This window comes from Panthera onca, chromosome A1 (genome assembly GCF_046562875.1).
Source record: "Panthera onca isolate mPanOnc1 chromosome A1, mPanOnc1 haplotype 2, whole genome shotgun sequence".
Classification (NCBI taxonomy): domain Eukaryota; kingdom Metazoa; phylum Chordata; class Mammalia; order Carnivora; family Felidae; genus Panthera; species Panthera onca.
In genome coordinates, this window is record NC_138339.1 from 56,731,308 (window position 1) to 56,752,563 (window position 21,256).

General features: G+C 35.9%; 1 long non-coding RNA gene across 2 annotated transcripts in view; it reads left to right on the forward strand.

Moving 5' to 3' along the window:
• The window catches only part of LOC144615049 (uncharacterized), a 641,806-nt gene that overhangs the window by 20,988 nt on the left and 599,562 nt on the right, over positions 1–21,256 (forward strand). For both annotated transcript variants that reach the window (XR_013553410.2, XR_013553418.2), the window contains exon 2: positions 16,689–16,731. This is a non-coding gene — a long non-coding RNA (uncharacterized LOC144615049). The remainder of the gene's footprint in view (positions 1–16,688; positions 16,732–21,256) is intronic.

Below are 21,256 nucleotides of genomic sequence, written 5' to 3' on the forward strand. Positions count from 1 at the left end.
GAATCTATAGGTCAAAAAGGGAATAATTGACATCTTAACAATATTGAATCTTCAAAAGATGAACATAAATATCATTCTCATTATTTAGTTCTTCTTTCATTTCTTATAGCAATATAGTTTTTAGTTTTCTCTGTGCAAATCTTTTGTTTCTTTTGTCAGATTTACCCATAAGAATTTCATGTTTTTATGGTAATGCAAATGTATTTTTTATTTCAGTTTTTATTTTTGCTGGTGCATAGCACTGTGGTTTTTTAAAGATATTGATTTTGTATCCTGAAATATTGCCAAAATCACTTATACATTCTTTAACTTTTTTCTATCAAATTTTCAAATAAATTACCATATATGAAAATAAAAATTGTTTTTACTTAATTTTTTTTCTGTTTCATAATTCTGCCTAGAGCTTCTAGTGAAATATTTAATGGAGATGGTGAGATTGGACACCTTTGTCTTGTTACTGATCTTAGGTTGGAAGCATTCAGTCTTCCATCATTACTATTGTATTAACTATGTGTTTTTCATAGAAATACTTTTCCAGGTTGAGGAAATTTCCTGCTATTTCTGATTTAGTAAGAGTTATTATTATTTTTAAAATTTTTTTAACATTTATTTATTTTTGAGACAGAGAGAGAGAGAGCATGAACAGGGGAGGGTCAGAGAAAGAGGGAGACACAGAATCTGAAACAGGATCCAGACTTTGAGCTGTCAGCACAGAGCCCGATGTGGGGCTTGAACCCATGGACCGTGAGATCATGACCTGAGCCGAAGTCGGACACTTAACTGACTGAGCCACCCAGGCGCCCCAGTAAGAGTTATTATTAAGAATGGATGTTGGATTTTGTCAAATGCTTTTTCTACATCTAGTGAGATTTTATATATAGTACGGTCCTTTTTATCAGGCTTGTTTTTCTGGAATAAATCCTTGTAAAAATTTTTGGATTTGATATTATAAAATTCTATTAATGATTTTTTCACCTATAATTATTAGTGATATGGGTCTGTAGTTGTCTTTTCTTGTAGTGCCTTTGTCCAGTTTTGATATCAAAGTAATGATGGCTTCATAAAGTGATTTGAAAAATGTTTATTTATTTAGTTTTTAGATATAGAGAACACAAGCTAGGAGGGGCAAAGAGAGAGAATGAGACATGGAATTTGAAGCAGGCTTCAGTCTCTGAGCTGTCAGCACACAGCCCTATGTGGGGCTCAAACTCATGAACTGCCAGACAATGACATGAACTGAAGTTGGATGCTTAAAGGACTGAGCCACCCAGGTGCCCCGGTTTTAAGATTCTTTAGATAGACCACAGCAGTGCTCATCCTTGTGGTAATTATTCTGCACTACTGTGGCAAGATCATTCTTCTTGCTCTACTTGATACCCCATGAATTATGGAAACAGCACTACTCCTAGTCCTGTGTGATGATTCCTTTCAGATGGTTCTTTCTACAGCTTCAAGTAGTTTCCTCTCCTGAATTCACTGATCAGTACTCAACTGAATACTTGAAAGGAACTCTAGATTTCTGGAGTTTTCATTGTGTTGACCTCTGTCTGTTACACTGTCTTGTGAATCCAAGTCACCATCTTGCCTCTCCTAGAATCTTAGCTCTCTATCCAAGTCAGAAAGTCCTCTGAGCATTTACTGGATTCCCACTCCTTCTACTGCATCCCAGAAATTCTCTCAAGTTAATAGACTTAGGCTTTTGAGGATGTTGGTATCCTCCAAAATTTATGTTAAAATCTTAATGCCCAAATTGATAGTATTAAGAAGTGGGCCTTTGAGAGGTGATTAGGTCATGAGGACAGAGCCTTCATGAATCTGATTAGCGTCTCGTACAAGAGGCTCAAGAGAGTTCTCTTGTCCCTTCCGCCATGTGAGAGTATAATGAAAAATCTGCTAAACAGAATAGGGTCTTCACCTGACCATGGCTGGCATCCTGATCTTGGACTTTTAGCCTCCAAAACCGTGAAAAATAAATTTCTGTTGTTTATAAACTTCCCAGTCTATAATATTTGGTTAGAGCAGTCTTAAAGGTTAAGACATTAGTCACAAGCCTCACCTCATTTGTTTACCATCTCTCAACGATTACTCACCTTGATTGCCTGATTTCTAGTGTCTTAAAACTTTTTGTTTCCCATATTTTGTCCATTTTTGGTTGTTTCAGTAAAGATTGTTATTCCTTGTTATTCCATCTTGCTCAGAAGTGAAAATTCTATTTATTTGTAATTACATAGTAAACTATGAGGAATTTTTTGTAAAAATTAAAATAGTGTGGATTAATATAGAAGTCTCCCTTTAGTTGTCTGCAATGTCAGTCCCTTTCTGAGACATAACCACTGTTTTGTGAGTATCTTTCAAGACTATTTTCCATACATTTATACGTATATATCTTCACATAGCATAATATATTTCATGTGTGCATTTTCCAAACAAATGATGCCACATCTTTCATATTGTTCAGAAACCTACTATTTTCATGCAATGATGTGAGACATTTCCATCCCCATACATAGAAGTCTCACTCATTCTTTTCAATTTATTCAGTATTGGTAAAATAGTGTGTTTAATCATTTCTGTATTGATTAGGATATTTTTTTTCATTTTTTCTCTACTGAAATGATAGGTGAGATGAACAGCCTTATATACTCCTCTTTATGCAGTTGTACAAACATTTCTCTAAGACAGATAATACAAATAGAATATCTAAGCTAAGGGTAAGCACCTTTTAAAATTTGATAGTGTCAAGTTGCCCTCTAGGATCCTTCACAACAAAATTGTGTATATGAAAGAACATCTTCCTCATTTGCTTATCAACTATTGTTAATATGTAATATTTTAAAATGTAATCAAATAAGTGTAAACTGGTTTAATATCGTTTTAATTTTATTTTAAGTTCTGTAGTTACTGGGAAGGTCAAACATATTTTTATGTGTTAACTCTTTATATTTTCTTTACCATGAACTACATTTGTTAACCATTTGCCTATTTTTATAAAGATATCTCTTATTGTTTTGTGAATGGTGTGTGTGTGTGTGTGTGTGTGTGTGTGTGTGTGTGTGTGTCTGTGTATGTGTTTGCGCGTTTTTAAAGTTTTATAATCAACAAAATGTATCGTTTTGGAAGGGAATATATCTGAATCTTTTATTTATATGTATATATTGGTTAATTAATCAATTAATTAAAACCAAGCCATTACCCATTTCCCATCCCAGCTCTGCACCTTCCATCAACCACCGTATCTATGACCTAGGCAAAATCCAGGAAACTGGCTTTCCCTTTGTTCCAGTCACATATAGCCTTCATCAACGTGTTATCTTTTTAGGATTATTTTTATCTTTTATACTAAACTTTAATAACAAGCTTATTTGTTTTTTTTTTTTTCTGCATGTATATTTTGGATAGAAATTAGATATTGTGGTTAATCTGGAAATTTGGATCAATGTAAAGGCTGTTTTATGGCCTCTTAGTCTGAATTAGAAGTGTGGTAAGTAAGACCAGCTCAGGAATCCAGATTATATTTTATATTTTTTTTCTTTGCTAATGGCAGAGTTGTGGCTATATACCTGTTTATACAACTTGAATAGAATTATATAGGGATTTATTGTCTGAGGCCCTGTTTCTGAGAATGCAGGTTAGACTGAGTCAATTTATCAAGGAAGAAATACAAATTCTTACTATTTGATTTTAATTGTAACACTCAAAAGTTTACGTAGGGTTATCCTCAGCAAGGTTGAACAAATTCATAATACAGGTGAAAACTCTTAACTGGTTAGGTCTGACTGCTTATATGAACATAAAATAATTTGTGTTAATTTTTTTGACTTGACAAGGTATATATTACATGATTCTTCTAGTGAGTATATTTTTTACTCACTATAACTACTGGCCTTTTCTTGGGGATTTTCCTGGTGAGCTCCTTGAGAGTGGAAGTTTGCTTCATTACTCTTCAAGTCTTTCTTAGCCTTTGGCACAGCACCTTCCATGTCTCTAGGCAAGCTCTGCTCAGGAAAATGTTGACTGTTAATAAAGAATAATATTAAAGATACTGCTCATATTGATAATAACGATAATAGTGATAATAATAACTAGAATTGAGTTTATGTTACATATTAGGCAGGGGCCTAATGGCTAGTTCACTTCCTTTTAAAAATGAGGTAACTGAGGTCTATAAAGGTAAGACAGAGGTTGAGCCTAGATTCTGACCCAAGCATGATGACACAATATGCTGGACTTCAGTTGATGCACTATGTACAATTCAAATTCAGTAAATGTGTATAATTTCATAAAGCACTCCTTTGTTTGAAAATCTGTCTCCTCCCACTAGGCCTCATGTTTATTGAGGTCAGGTGTCCATCTTGTTTATTTTTTTCTTCCAGGCTGTAGCACAGTGTTTCTGGCACAGAGGAAGCTCTCAGTAAATGGTATTAAAGTAGTGAATGGGATGAATGTCATGCCCTTCCCCCTGAACCTTCCAGAACAATGTCTAAAATCTCTATATCTTATATGGCTCTCAGAATTCATATTTCTGTGCACAATGAGTACTATATGAATGTTAATTGATGATATGACTGAAGGTAATAATGTATTTTTTCCTCAGAGTCATAAAAGTGGGTAGTTGTATTAGTCAGCCATTAACATAATAAAAATTCCCAAAGTTCAATGATTTAAGATAACCATTTATTCCTGGTTTGTTGTGTGTAGGTAGGCACAGAGTTGACTTTCTCAGCTGCCGTGGGCCCCGGGGTAGTGGTTCAATTCAAACACATTTCTGTATCTCTCTCTCATCTTTCTTGGGCCAGCATGTTTGATGTGGCAGGCTCTTTTTACAAAGATGGCAGGAAGGAGGATAAGCACATCACAAGCCTTATTGGCTAAAGCAAGTCGTAGTAGAAGTTGTACACTCCATCTCCAGTAGGAATAACTGCAAAGTTCTATGAAAAAGGGCATGAATTTTGGTAAATAATGGAGTCAATTATTCAGTCTATCACATTTGTACTACCCAAGCAAGTGATAGAGAAAAACATTTAGAAACACCAACAGCAAAATTTTGATTAAGCCCTTAAATTAATGTAGTAGAAGTTTGAGGCAAAATCCAAGCCAATTTTTATCTAATCACAGTTTTCTTCTGCCATTCCAACAAATGCAGATAATATTACAGCCATTTCTAGAGTAATCAACTGTCGTATCCCAAACAGAAGATTATAACTTCAGCTGGAAATCGAGCAGCAGGAAAGGTGAAGGCTTAAAAAAATAAATAAATAAAACTCACTTAGACTCAAGCGATACTTTGCAATAAAGAAAGAGGATATGGACAAGAGGATTAAGAAATTAGCCACACAAACAAAATTGTATACCAGTAGAAGACTGTGCTTGTCATTAGAGGAAGCACCAGAGAGAATTTAGTTATCAGAAAATGAAACATGAAGTAAATGTGACTGGCCTTGAACAATAAAAACTGAAAGATATTTATAAAAAATAGAAAGGTAGTAAATCTAGAAAATTAAACCAGGGAAAATAAAGATTTCCTTTTACTTCATACAAAAAGCATTATCTTGTATATGTTTCTCTTAAAGCTTCTTAAGCTTATGGAATGAGTGATGCAGAAGAGTGCAGGAGGAATTATACCAGTGTTTCAGTCTTTGAGAGACAGAAATGGATTGTTCACATCCAGGCTCTGTACTCCCTTGCAGGTACTGAGTTCGGTATGCTGCATCCCTCCTTGAGTCTGCCCAAGAGCATCTGTATAGCTGTGTCAATGGCTGGGTCCAAATGAGGATCAGAGATCAAAGCTGAGACATAAACTTGTACATAAACAAAACACTTCATATTCTATCTGAAGATAAAAGTAATAGGGAAAAATGTCCAATGAAGTAGCTATCCTTGTACAATAGCTGAACATTTCCCTGCAACTTTTCTGTGTTTTTCAAACAATTTTCTTTATTTTCCCTTACACGAAATGACATACACTTGCAATTTCTCACCCCTTGGCCCAAATTGTGGGTCATTTTCTAGTCTCTCAGGCATTTACTGTTTTATATACATATAAATACGTGTACACTTATGTATACACACAGACAGGAGAAAAATATGAACATTATCTTAACAAAATGTACTTTATACCAAGTTTAACAGAAGGAACAATGTGTATGATCTTAAAAATGAATTTTGATAAGTATAAAAACAGGATCAATAACTTTCATAAGAGAAAGAGTTCCTCAGTTTCCCATCCTTGCCCATCAAAGGTAGAGTTGCTGTAAAATAGAATTAGATTTATCAAAATATGGTGAATGTAAGACCATAGTATCCCATCACTTTCCTTACTTCTCAGGACAAGAATACATTAAATCTGTTCTTGTACTCCTAGTGGAAAACCAGATACAAATTTAAGGGCTAGAATTCATAGGATCATTTTTTTAAAAGCTGTGAAAAATACACACATACATACATACATAAAGAGGCACCTGAGTAGCTCAGTCAGTTAAGTGTCCAACTCTTGGTTTCAGCTCAGGTCGTGATTTCACAGCTTCCTGGGTTCAAGCCCCTCATCAGGCTCTATGCTGGCAGTGTGGGGCCTACTTGAGATTTTCTCTCTCCTCTCTCTCTGCCCCTCCCCCATTCACACTGTCTCTGTCTCTCTTAAAATAAAATAAAAAAAAAAACTTAAAAAAATAAATAATAAAAAAGCTATCATATTTGTTTCTGAAAAATCTGATTATGATTGTAGAAATCCAAGGCATACTAGGAAGCAGAATGAATCTTCTGACTTGACTGCTTTTCCATTATTATGTAGAAATAATTCACACACTTCCTGTCTGTTTCTCTTTGCATACATAAACCATGGGAATTTTAGCGTATTGGGATATACCTAATGTAGACTGGTCCATGAGCTAAAAAGCTCAATTGGAAATTACTACCACCTGCCCAAATCATTCACATGACATAGGGAAGATGGCCTTGACCTTATGAAATGGATACTGCCTTTCATATCCTACTTTCATGCATGCATCTACTCATTCTTTCAAATCTGTGCTTATTTAGTGAGTATTTTACAGGCCAGATGTTCTGATACATACCAAAGATTAGGAGATTGATGGGGCAAGGGCACAACTGTTGAGAAACTCATAGTCTAAAGAAGATACCCCTATAAACAAGTTATAATGATGAAAAAATATCAAAACAGACCACTATGGAAGCTGGAAGAAAGCAATCAGCTTTGTCACTAGTAGTCCAGAAAGGCTCCACAGAGCAGGTGTACTTGTGCTGGATCTTGAAGTATAAGCAGAAGTCTGCCTCCTACAGAGAAAAATGGAAGATGTACCAAGGAAAAAGGACCTTTGCAAATTCACTGAGGCATTCCCCACATGATGCCTGCTGATGGTAACCTGTAATTGAGATATGATTTAAAACACAGTCATGGGGAGTTATTTTAGTAGAAACTGTCTCCTCCTATCTGTACCCTAAATAAGGCTATGAAATAAGTCAAGTAGAATAGAACAGAACCTGAACTGGATATAAAAAAATTGTCCCTACTAATAAACCTTTCTTTCAGAAAAGTGGTCATTCTTATCTTGGTTGAGTTCATTGTGTAATAATGTTTATAAAATTTGTTACAATTGACACAGGTAATGATATCTTGAAGCATGTGTAAGTAGGTGGTATTTGCAGATTTGCCAATTTTGCTTTGAACTGTATCTCGTGTCATTGTATAGTTTGTGTTTTAGGGAGGGAAATGGAAAGGAACACACTCTTTCTTGCTCTTAAACAAGGCATTTATTTCATTGGAGATATTGTTTATGGGAGCTTCCTAAGTAGTCTTCAAGAACTCATTTATATTCCAATTGAGAATTCAAGTTCTCATAGTAAAAGATCCCCTTAAAATTCTCCGTATTCTCTGTCATATTGTTATGTTTCCACTAAAAAAAGAAGTAGAGGGTTATAGCCATGATTTTGTCTGTTATCTTGTCCACTTCCTAGGAGAAGGATGAGAATTGCCTGTGTGTCTCCTTTCTTCACTTACTGGCGCTTATTGTCTTGGTTGGCCAAAGAAGAAAGTTATTAGGCTGTATATTTTTAAAGGGCAAGAAGAAATGACCCTGGACTTCATTGGGCCTTTTTTGCTAGTTAATTTTGCCTTCCTGATTAAATACTGTCCTCTTACCTATATTTACAATAAGCACATTTCCTTCTTTTTAATCTTATCTTCCTATACCTGTATATTGTATTTATCCAGTATTTAAAATGTCCCTTGTCATTTTAATATGTAACATTTGCCCGGTTAAATTGTGAAACCTCTCTTTTAACCAGAGTTCCAGACCTGGCCTTACCTGGTCAACTCTGTCTCTTTGACACTTGGGACCAAGCAGGTCAATTCAAGAGCACTGAAACTTCGACTGTCTACCATTTCTTCACAGTCTTAATTGGATATCTTAATTGACAGTCAGACATATGATTCCACTAATTACCAGCTATATGACCTTGATTAAGATCATCATGGCAGGAGTCCATTATGGAAGTCTACTGTTTATATCTTGCCATCTAATCAATCCTTTTCCCCCACAACCCTTACCTTTCTTACCTTCGCCCCGAGAGATATTGCTTTTCTTGTGTGGACCTCTAAAACATAGCATAGTTCATTCTGATAGTCTTCACACAATATTTAGCCCTCCAGCCTCAAAATCAACCTCTTTTTCCCTGTCTCTCTTGTTCTTTCTGCCTCCCTGCATCCATCCGTTTCTATTTTATTTTTTACACACATAGAATTTTAAATTATGGTGTTTGTTCATATTTAATAATTTACTATGTACACATCCAAATTTGGGTTTCTATTTTCTTAAGAAATTTTTCTAAAAGAGTTTTGTTTATACAAGTTTGATACAGTTCCTACTACTCTTTTCTCCTAACACCTAGATGCTATTTATCAGCTTACTTATGCTATTGTTTTCTCTTATGTTTGTCCATCTTCATTCACTCTGCTGCCTGCTCGATCTCTGAAGAGACTTGTGTTTATGACCCCTGGCATAGATTTATTTATAGCCACAAGCAAGATAGGATTTATTTCTAGAAAATTGAGGGCAAATAGTTAAGTAATCTTCCCAAAGTCATGTTACTCAAAGCCCAGTCTTTTAATTCAATTCAGTATCTTTCTCTTACACAGTGTTTCCCATTCTTGAGTGTGTCTCAGAGATACCTGGAGATCTTGGTAAACAGATCGTTAGCCCCTACCCCAGAGTTGTTTGCTTGTCTGTTTTCTATTTACCAAGTCTGGATTGGGGCCAACAAATTTGTATTTCTAGCAAGTACCTAGTTGATGCTGGTGGGGGACCACACCTTGAGAACCATTATGCTTTGCCATTATCTTTTTTAATATCTTCCCCAAGTCCTTTCAGCTTACCTTTAAAATTAGATGAAGAGTATTTACTCTGTCTTCCTCTCAAGTCTCAATATTGCTGTTTCAAATCATCTGCAACGACAACAACAACAACAACAAAATACAGCTACAAAATAAATATAAACCTTGTCTCCTTCACTAGGGCATAAGCTCCATGAAAGCTGGAGCAATCTTGTTCATTCACTATTTCTAGTTTTTTGATAAATAGTAAGTGCTTTATAATTTTTTGAATAAATTAGTAAATAGTAAAACCCAGGGCTTTGATTAAAGCCTTAATTTGATTAAAATTAAACAAACAAAAAAAAAGATAGAAGTAGAGACCTGGTCCCTACCAATCAATTACTATTTAAATTCAAGAAAATAATTCCTAGGGAATATCTATGCTTCTCTGATTTATTTGGTAGCTTAGTCATGCTTGTGTTAGGAATGCAAAAGGAAGCAGTGTATCATTTGCTGATAGCGCTTGTTGTAATAGTTTCTCTTCTGGGTAGTAAGAGTTTCTACATAAACATTCAAAGGATTGTAATCACTACCCAGAGACCGAATCCTCTGCCCTGACAGTTGGAAAATGACTCTACGCACTGACAGCCCCACAGGATGGGAAACGCAATAGCTCTGCTACTACTGTGTAATGTTGCTAAGCTTAATTGACTGCACCCATAACTAGTGGGAGAAAGTGAGAGTGTGTAATCTATACTACTCTTAAATTATCATGTGGTACCAACTTGTAGGCTTCCTGGAGAATCTCTTGGAGGGTAAGCCATGAGGTATTTGGATTTTAGATTTCCCTGTCCATTCTAAGGTTTTTTTTTTTTTTTTTTTTTTTTTTTTTTTTTTTTTTTAACGTTTATTTTATTTTTGAGACAGAGAGAGACAGAGCATGAACGGGGGAGGGTCAGAGAGAGAGGGAGACACAGAATCGGAAGCAGGCTCCAGGCTCTGAACTGTCAGCACAGAGCCCGACGCGGGGCTCGAACTCACGGACCGTGAGATCATGACCTGAGCCGAAGTCGGCTGCTCAACCGACTGATCCACCCAGGTGCCCCTGTCCATTCTCAGTTGTACTCACTTGTTCTTTTTTTTTTTTTTTTTAAGTCTCATGCTGTTACTTTCTCAAATGTACTTTGCTTTTGCTTTCTTTTCCTTTGCATCTTTCCACAGAGCCACTCTTATTCCTCTTTTCTCACCTCTCCTTCTTACTGAATATTCTGATCAGCATTCAAACATGAATAATTAAGACACCACTCCTGTCTTTTCATTCCTCTCCAGATACTGTTTGTTCTAATCTGCCATGAAGCTTTTAAAAAAGGTTGTCTATAAAGGCTGTCACACTTTTACTGTCATAATTACCTTACTACTCTTGTCTTATTTTATACCCATGACTCACAAACAGCCTTGCTAAGGACATCAGTAATATCCATGTTCGAAATCGAAAGAACACTTCTCAGTCCCCACCTTACTTAACCACTCACTACATTTCACACAATTGATGTGCTTCCTTCTTGAAGGTTCTTTTCTTTTGGCTTCCAAACTACTGACATTCTGTGGCTTTGTGCCTTCCTCCCTGAACACTCCTTTTCAGTCTCCTTTACAAGGTACTGTCTTTGTCTCACTCCTAAACATTAAAGTTCTACTCTTCTTCCTCTACTGTCTTTCCCTGAGTGATCTTACACACATATGATTCAAATGCTAATATTCACTACTTCCTATCATGCATCCATGCCTCTCATCTAACAGATAGGTTTATGGATTCATTGTCTTCTGGGGAACTCTACTTGAATAGCTCTCAGGTATCTCTAACTTGAAATGTCCAAAATTCTACTCCTGAATTCTCACCTTCTCACTTCAACACCTGATGTTTTCTCTCTCTCGTCTGCTATAACTGACCCACAAATTCATGCCAACATCTATCTCCACCCTATCCATGCATCCTCAGCTACACTGTTCATTCCCTTGTCTGATTCATCATCATTGTTGTCTCTGAAACTTTACCCCTTTTAGTCATCTTCCTGAAATGCTGTTCTCCCCACTCTTTATTACAGAGAATTCCTATTTATCTGCAGGTCTTTTTTTTTTTTTTTTTAAGTTTGTTTATTTATTTGAGAGAGACAGAGAGAGAGAAAGAGAGAGACACAGAGAGAGAAAGAGAAAGCATGAGTGGGGGAGGGGCACAGAGAGGGACAGAGAGAATCCCAAGCAGGCTCCTCACTGTCAGGACAGGGCTCAACATGGGGCTGTAACTCACAAACAGAAAGATCATGACCTGAGCCAAAACCGAGAGTCAAACACTTAATGAACTGAGACACCCAGGTGCCCCTGATCTACCACTCTTAATTTAAATGTCCTTTGCTCAGAGACCTTCCCAGACCCCTCAATCCCACTGGTATGCTCTCAGAGCATTTATGCAATTCTTTGTAGCAGTTACCTTGAGTCATAATTCTGCTTTTATATGAATGTTATTTCATGTTATCTCCTTAATATACTGTAAGCCTTATGAGTGCAGTATCCTTGATAGTGTTCCTTTCTTTTTTAAATGATTATATCAACCAGGGTGCAACTCAGAGCCTAATACATATTAGGCCCTTAGTAAATATCTGTTGAATAAAAGGTATTCCTTACAAGTATTCTTCTTACTAGATATTTTTTTTTCTAGTTTCCATCTCCTTTTGCTACTTCTCTCAGATTGATTCCTAACTCTGTCCTTTTCTCTCTTTATCCTTTCCTTCTTCTTTCCTTTATTTTTTACTTCTCTTCATTCCTTCATGGAAAACATGGACTTTCCAGTTAAAACTAAAAATCCCTACCTACTTATAAAGTTTATTCTTATTTAAGAGTGAGACAACTAGTTTAATTCAGATAAAGAAACATATACCCAATAGCAGATTTTCATTTCCTTTTTTTTTCTCTTTCTCTCTCTCTCTCTCTGTCACTCAGTCTCAAATTTGGCTTTGTAACTTAGACATTTTGGAAGAGAGATAGTGTGTGGATGAGCAAGATAAATGATTCTGTCTTAAAATACCCAGGACTAACTGTATATATTGATTTATTCAATCTTTCCTTTATTCATTCATTTAATCATTTATTCATTTAACTAACTTATTGTGTATTTTGGACTTTTATAGTCTGAACCTCAGATCCCCCATTTACTTGCTGAGTTGCTGTGACAAATAAATTAATCATTTCTCAGTTTCTTTATCTCCTGAAATGGGTAAAAACAGTAACTAATTTATATAATGAGTTATTACATGCAGAAGTGACTAACACATAACAAACTCCATACAATTATTAGCTAGCATTATTTTAAACAACATCATTAATTAATCATTACTTTTTTTGTACATTGTATTACATAATGTTGAACAAAATACAGTGTATGTCTTCACATAGTTTACATTCAAGTACAGGGAAAACTGTGACTAAATTTGGCTCACTCACCAGTTTTGTACATCATGTTTTATTGGAGACGTGCCTGGGCGGCTCAATAGGTTGAGGGTCTGGCTCTTGATTACAGCTCTGGTCATGGTCTCACCATTTGTGAGATCAACCCCCATGTAGGGCTCTGTGCTGAGAGCATGAGCCTGCTTGGGATTCTCTCTCTCTTCCTCTTTCTCTCTCCCTTCCCTGCTGGTGTGCACACACATTCTCTCTCTCAAAAATAAATACATAAGCATTAATAAAGTTTTATTGGAATATAGCTAGCTCATTTCTTTATTATTTGTCTAAAGTTGCTTCATGCTGCAACAGCGACACTGAATAGTTGTTAAAGAGATCGAAAAAAAAAAGTTTAAAAAAAAAAGGGGGCGCCTGGGTGGCTCAGTCGGTTAAGTGTCCGACTTCAGCTCAGGTCACGATCCCACAGACCGTGGGTTCGAGCCCGGCGTTGGGCTCTGGGCTGATGGCTCAGAGCCTGGAGCCTGCTTCCGATTCTGTGTCTCCCTCTCTCTCTGCCCCTCCCCCGTTCATGCTCTGTCTCTCTCTGTCTCAAAAATAAATAAAAAAACGTTAAAAAAAAAAAGTTTTAAAGAGATCATATGCCCTACAAAGCACTCTTCAAGGCAAGTTTGCTGACCCCTGTTCTGTTGCAGGTAGACATACTATCTATTTATTCAGGCGATAGCCTAGGTTATAGGAAATCCATTGGAATCAGGGAAACCTGGATTAGTATTCCAATTTTCCCATTCTACCACTGTCTTGTGTGGTTTTAGCATGCCACTTATCTTTCCTGTGTATCAGTTTCCTTGACTCCAAAATGGGCCCAGTGCCTATCCTGATGTGTTCTTACAGGGTTAAATAATAAAATGTATATACATGTTTGCAGTTGTTGGTGCTCCATAAAAACTTGTTATGCTTTCCTTTTGGAGAATAAAGATATTATCTTATATTGGTATTATACATATTAACACTTATTACAACTTTACAACTACATAAAACCATTTTATATCAGGAGTCAAAATAATCATAGTCTGTAATAAAATAAAGTCCAGTAGAAGAAAAATAGATTTTAATTGCAGTAAATGCAAATAAAGGACATGTTAAACTCCACTTTCCATTTTAGTGCTTTTTCTATCTTAACCATCTTCGTCTTGGTTTAAATTTGTCATATTTAAGTTATAGGTTTAAACCTTTTAGATGCTAATGATTGTTCTTTGCTAATTAGGTTTCCAAGGTGCTTCTAGTGCAAAAACCAACTGAAAATACCATGTAAACGAAATTACTGAGAAAGTGGAATAATCTTGTCTGTGAGAGGGAAATAATTTGTTTTTTTTTTAAGGTGCCTCTTTAATAATAGCTTAAAACAATAAATCTATGAAGGTTTGTTTTTTCACAGTAGTTAACCAGTCAGTAACGTTGCCTACAAAATTCCAATTTAAAAAATGACCTTTTAAAGATGGCATATGAAATTAAATTTTAATGAGTGATAATAAATGGTGGTACTTTTCACAGGAGGAAACACAATGCTTGCCTGGAGCCCTTGCTACATGTCATCCACTTTAGTGCTCTGTTATTGTATCTTCCCCTTCATTATTTTCAAGGGAAGATGACGGGACAGCACACTTTGAAGAACCGAAAACAGTTTTAATATTGTGCTTACCAAAGGCGATCTTCGTCACTGGCTAATTAGGCAGATGGCTCTCCATTGCTTCAGTGATGATTCTTTTGTAGAATGCTGTTCCGTCCCTCCACAATGACAGTATAAGGTGTTTAAGCATTTCTGTGATTATGTGGCCTGATTGAAAAATAAATCTTCATGATTGGGCTACAAAAAAAAAAGTGTTTCACTTTACCAGATGGGGACTCCACTACAGTTTTGTAGCAAACACAGAAAGATCTTCACAATTGACTTGAATCTAGGAAGAGAAAAGCTTAAGGACAAGAGGGTCCCTGCAAAAGGCTTGATGGCTTTCTTAACAAAATAGAAACAATCACCAATGCTTCATAGGCCAATATAAGCAGTCTTTTATTAATCCTCTGGGCCACTTGAGTTCATCGTGCCATTTACTCAATGAGAACAATTTATCATTAATGGGCAATAATCATGGCAAACATAATTATTAATTTATTGTTTCTAGCTTAAATTTTAAAATATTGTGAAGCTTTCTGCTTTTTATGATGATGCTTTCTCTACCCTTTTTGCCCTGAGGATCCTATTAGCAGAGAGCTGAGCAATTCGGTTTCATCCCCAATAAATTATGCCTTCATTCTTAAAATACAAGTACTGAAGGACTGTAAAGATTAGAAATCTGTTTGAAGCTCCCATCACTTGAAGTTTTTTCCTTGATGTATAGAGCTTCTGGTGTTAATGTAAAACAACACATCTTTCTAAAAGTTCAGAGCCAAGTCACCTTAAAAGAACCCTGGCCAGAGTGGTGGGGGAAGTACAAAATGAAATCCATTACCATGGAGGGTAGAGATGTTCGGTTCCTCAGAGCCTGTTTCTAAGATGGGCTGCTGGTGTATTACAGAGTGGGGAGGTGACTATGCTTGTCACCCACCATTTCAAAATGATTAGAAAACTGAAATTCCCAAGAAACAGGAGGTGAATTCTCATTTTCCTCAGTGAGGATCTGGACTGTTGGCACCACTCAGGTAACAGCTGCTGTAAATGAAAACCTTAAAAAAATAAAATATTTTGTGTAAATGCATTTTCGTCTTAAGTATAGTTGTTGGTGTGGGTTTCATTACTTTTCCCTGTCACCATATGATAGAAGGACGTGGTTGTGCCAACTTATTATACTATTTTGTTGCCAGTTGCGCCCAATGGCTCAAGAGCTAGTGTGTCTATGCCAGCCATAACTTGGTATTCCAACAACAGTGGGGACCCATGGGGGTGCTCTACTTTGGCTTAAATAAAATTGAAATTAGAAAAAGAGGTGACTCTCCAGTTTTTAACCAATCTTGATCTTTACTTGTTTCTCAGGCTTATATCAAACTGCACTAGGTAGCAATCATTTTTTCTGCTTAATTTTGATATTTAAAATTAATACAAGCCACTTATCAAATATAAAAGCTTAAATTTTGAAAATTAACTTTTCACAATCTGAGCATTTATGCATTATTTCTCTTTTGTATCCACCTCATCCCTTAATTTTGAAAATTCAGAATATATAGTAAACGTGTGAAATTCTCATAATCTCATTTTTCTTAATGCATATTGAATTTGACTGCCTGATTGTTTCTTCTAAATTAATGCAGACATATTCAGAGATGAGATAATTACAAAACTAAGCGTAAATGGGAGAGGAGTGTTGACCTAAGTAAATAACAGGAAAGGGACAAATTGTTCATGTATTCTCTTTCCAATGTAGTTAAAGAATTTTTTTTAATTCCAAAGTGAAGTGTAGATCAGAGAGCTACATTTAACTAAAAAGTTTAAAGACAGATGAATTCTGAAAGAAAAAGGGAGCAATCTGGGTTTCCTGAACAGATGTGTACTGATGTACTTTGGCTTATAACAAGTAAAGTGGATAGTTAATGATAGAAAATGTTAAAACAATTTTCACAAGCAACTTTAGAAGTGATAGATGAGCTTATGATATAGATTTTGGTGATGACTTCACAGGTACATGCTTCTCTTCAAACTCATCAAGTTGTACACATTAAACAAATATAGCATTTTGTATGTCAATCATACCTCAATAAGGTTTTTTTTATATAAAAACAGTTTCATCAACTTGTCAAAAATAAAAAAGCAAAGCTGCCTTTCAGTAGTTTAATTTCTGAATTATATTCTGGATTAAATTATATAACTACTAGGCACACTAACGGTAAGTGCTTCTTGCCTTTTTTTTATTTTTTTCTTTAGAAATGAGTGCATGAAGGCAGAAATTACTGGAAGGGAGGTCAGGGTAAGTCATATCATATTTATTTCTTACTTTTGAAGTGTAAAGAATACATTGTGTAAAACTTGTTCAGGAACTCTCAGGGGCTCGTGTCTCAGATAAATTAGACAAATTGAGTTTTTCAGGGGAAATGAGATGTTTGCTATAGCTATGCTACACAGAAATATGCCACTTATCCCTGACATTTTGAGACCCTGCTTTCTGCATGCCAGCCATCTTACTGTTCCACATTGTTAAGTGTATCATGGCCAAAGTGGCAAAAGAATCTCTGGATGAATTCCCATTTTAGAATTGTGAGTCTCATCTCTCTGTGTAGCTTCTTTGTTTTGTTTTGTTCTCTGTTAGTCTGGTATGGCATAGATAGTGCTTAAAATCGCAGGGCAGTACTAAGCTAGGCTTCCAAATGTGACCCATGTTGAAGTCCAAGTGCAGAAGGTCACAGACTGGAGTTGATTATAACATAATCATGTTTCTGTTAGTATCTGTTTAGTCTTTTTAGTACCACTTAGTTGTTTTTCTATGAAGTTTAAATGTATTTGACTTTATGAAAGGATAAAGCATTTGTTGTGTTATAAATAATCATGTAAAATCGAAAGCCATGGACTTCTTACCGATGACTTATATGATTTACTTCACTTCTAGTGTGTAATAGATCTGCAAAAAATCATTTTCTTCAAGTAGAGAATTAGAACAAAATGTCTTGAGAAATTTCCTGAAGTTATTCAGAATGTAAATGAATAACAAAGTCAGAACAAATAGCATTTTCATGTATAATAAATAACAATAAAACCAAGATCTCCTTTGAAAGGAAAGAGGAAGAAAAGAGAAAAAGGAAGAAAGAAATGGAAAAAAAAGAGAAAGCAGGGGAGAGAAAGGGCAGGGAAGGGAAGAAAGGAGAGAGGGAGGGAAGGAAGAAAAGTATGGTTGTATTGTAGATTAATTTTTCCTAGTTGTATATTCAGAAGTCTAAATCTGATAATGGTACTCATTTATCTTTGATTGTCAGTGCCTTGTTAAATCTTGCCGATTCAATATTCAGCAGAACACTAAAGGTTTGGGGATAATGGGAGTTGTACAAAGGGTGGAATTCTGAGCCTTCCTTCATTTTCAGATAATTCAGTTCCACATGGGCTTTGCATATTGTGATTTTCTATAAAAATGTGTTTTAAGAAAGAGAGAACTTACATGGCAGTATGCTGATATCAGTTAAATCTAGCTGGTGGGGACCTGAGTGTCTATAACATTGATTATTTTGCTTTTCTCTGTTTTTGAGATGTTTTTAAATTAAACATTAACAATTCAAAACATTATTTTTTGAAATATCTGCACACGTTCAAAAAAATGTCTTTGAACTTAATTGCTCTGTCATGTCACCAGCATGTTAACTGAGACTGAATGAAATTATCAACATTTTAACCAAGTAGATTGCTTTCCTTATAATGAGAAGTCTTAGTGTATGTGACAGAGATGGGAAAGTGTTGATATTATAGTTTCCCTCTTGCACCAGCTAATAGAGGTTGGCTGTCTGTTTGTCCTGGACATCTCCTAATTTATTCTCCACTCTTATTTCAAGTGAATAGAATTTTTAGATGGAAGTGAGCAGTCAGAAAAGGACTACATTTCCAAGGCACGTTTACCCATGTGACTGAGCTTAAGCCAGTGGTCTATATTTGGAATATCGAGTGATAGCTTATGGAATTCTTCCTCAAGAGATGGCTGCTTCATTATTTTGCCCTTGGCGAGAAGAAAGTTCTAGGTACAATGTAGAGAATACCACACTGTCTCTGACATTGTCAAGTTTCTTCCCATTGCTTCATGAAATGTGGATGTGATATTTGGAAATCAGTCTTGGACTGTTAAATGTGAGCCATCCATTTGGGAGGGGATAGATGAATATTTGGGTTTGTATTTTTATAAGCTGAAAAAGAACTAACATCACCAGTATTAATTGGTTTCATAAAGGAGCGAGATTTCGGCGAATATGTATGCAGGGTTTGCAAACTGGTAGCCCTCACATCAGTGTGACTCAAAGACATTATTGGATAAAAAGGGTGTAGATATTTTACCTAAATATTTAGAATTGGGTCTTCTCTTGAAAAACAAAAGGTAACTCTAGGAACACTGAGCCCATGTTCTCACATGGCCCACATACTGTGAAACTAAAGAGCCGCAGAAACAGCAGAGTTGGAAACAGCAGAGTCCCCTCAGTCCCTATCATCCCCTTATATCTCCTCCATACCTCATTTCACTCAATCCACTGAGCCCTGCAAGTAAGGAATTGTACACCATAGGTCAGATGCCAGGTGGACTTCTTGGAAATGCATGCTTTACACTGCATGCCAGAAAGAAGTGATATGACCCTAACTGCAATTCCACATTCTCCGAAATACCAAATTCCTCAATGTAATTTCTGCAAATCTCCAACAAGATCAAGGTTTTCAGGATATGTCTTCATTCGGTCTGTGTTCTTTACCATGTTGACACAGACATGAAACTCATTTCCACAAATCAGCCCACTCATACAAGCACAGTCATCTTTAGAACAGTGTTGCTAATAAGAGAAGTATCACATTAGGTCCTACATAACAAATTATTATCATGTTAGACTTTAAAGTTCTCCAAAAACTTTTTTTGTTGCCCTAAAGGGCTTCATGGTTGGCACCCTTGCCATAAAAGTTCTGTAGTCTCCCCTGTCTTCTCTCTCTCTCTGCTCCTCTTTTCTCTTCCTTTCACTCTCTCATGTGCCTTCTCCATCTTAAAAAAAAAAAGTGCATATAGACACACACACACACACACACACACACACACACACACACTTTTCTTCAGGCCTTTCAACCATATGGAGTGGTTTTTCCTTCCTCTCACCATCAGCCCTAGGGTTCTCAGAGTTTCATATTCTATTTCCAAATATCAAGTTTGATGTGATTGTTATCATTCTGTGCATTTATTCATGTTCTCCAAGCAAAATGAGGCCTTCTCTGATGAATACTGGAAGCAGCTCTTCAGATGATACATGTGTTTTTCTCTCTCTCTCTCTCTTTACCCCATAAAACACAAAGCCATAGCTTGCCTTTACTATGTGACAGTTCTACTTACAGATTATGTATGTCAACAGCCACCATCATGTGTGGTGAAATTTGAAGAAAGTTTTGAATCCCTGCTAAGGGGACCCACACAGGAGAAACCTCAACTTACACACTAAGGAGAGTCAGAAAAGGCATGGCCACATACAGGGAGCCACAGGTGGTTGTTCTCTTTTCCCTTTGGTGTTTCTGTAAAGGAAAATCACGAAACATCTGAAGAAGACATAGATCCTAGAAGCATGCTATGTAGGAGAGAATTTGAAACATGAGGAATACAGAAATGAATGTTAGACCTGAATATTTCAACTTGTGACATTTTGCAGATAATTTTTTTTAATTCTGTATTTGTAGCAATGATTGTGACTTATTAATTTGCATCACTAAAAAATGTTCATTTTTTTACCAGCAATGAAGGCAGCCTTTGTATATAATGATATCTATGTGTAGGCCAGGGGTTTTATACTGGTGGATTTTGGAAAGACCATTTGTCTGATTTAGCTAAAAGCAACTGGACTCTGTCTTTCTGAAACCTAGCATAATGTGAGGAATGCCAATTTAAGCCCATTTCATTCTCCACAGTGTTCTTCTAGGAGCTAAGATAATGAAATATGTTCCATTTGAGCCTCCCTACAGAACAAAACAATCTAGCCAGATTGTAAATTAAGTAATGTATTATAAATTATGTAGCATGCAATGCCAAAATGAGGCATGGCCACCACACATAATTAACCTGGAGTAAACACTAAGTGCATCGACAATCTCAATTCAGAAACTTTAGGGGCCAGAGATGAGAGGAAGAGGTTTTTTTTAAGTATATTTTTATAGTTCAAATTCATGTGTTGAACCTGAAAATTTGCATCCTATTGTCTAAAGACAATTAATAGTTTACTAGAATATAAATTTCCTGGTGTTTTAATCTATCTTCTGAATTTCATAGCAGTTTTATAAAATATCTAATTAGTATATATCATAGTTTTTTTTAGTATGACCCCCAAATTAGCAACTGAAGACAGAGCCCATCCTACAAATCTATCAATCTCATAGCAAATTTGAGAGGGTAACTAAGCCTTCAGAAGTTATGACATACATCATAGCTCATGTTGATGTTTTCTTTCCTTTCCTGCCTCCTACCTTTCTTTCTACTTTCCTTCCTCCTGCCTTTCAAAATTCCATGATTAATTCTCACTCTGTCTTTAAAAACAAAAACAAAAACTTGCTGCTGTGTACTGGATTTTTTTTTATATTCTTTCATCAAAAGATAATTTTTCATCTCCTGTAGACATTTTTGCTTTGCCAAAATGACTTTTTGCTAGGTTGTGGGCACAAGTAGTGTGTTGTTATTTCACACTTACCTGAAATGAATACATTGCTGACTCGTGGTAAAATTAGAAATTGTGTTCAACCATCAACATTTCTGGTATTGCTTCTAGCACTAAACATCTTGAAAA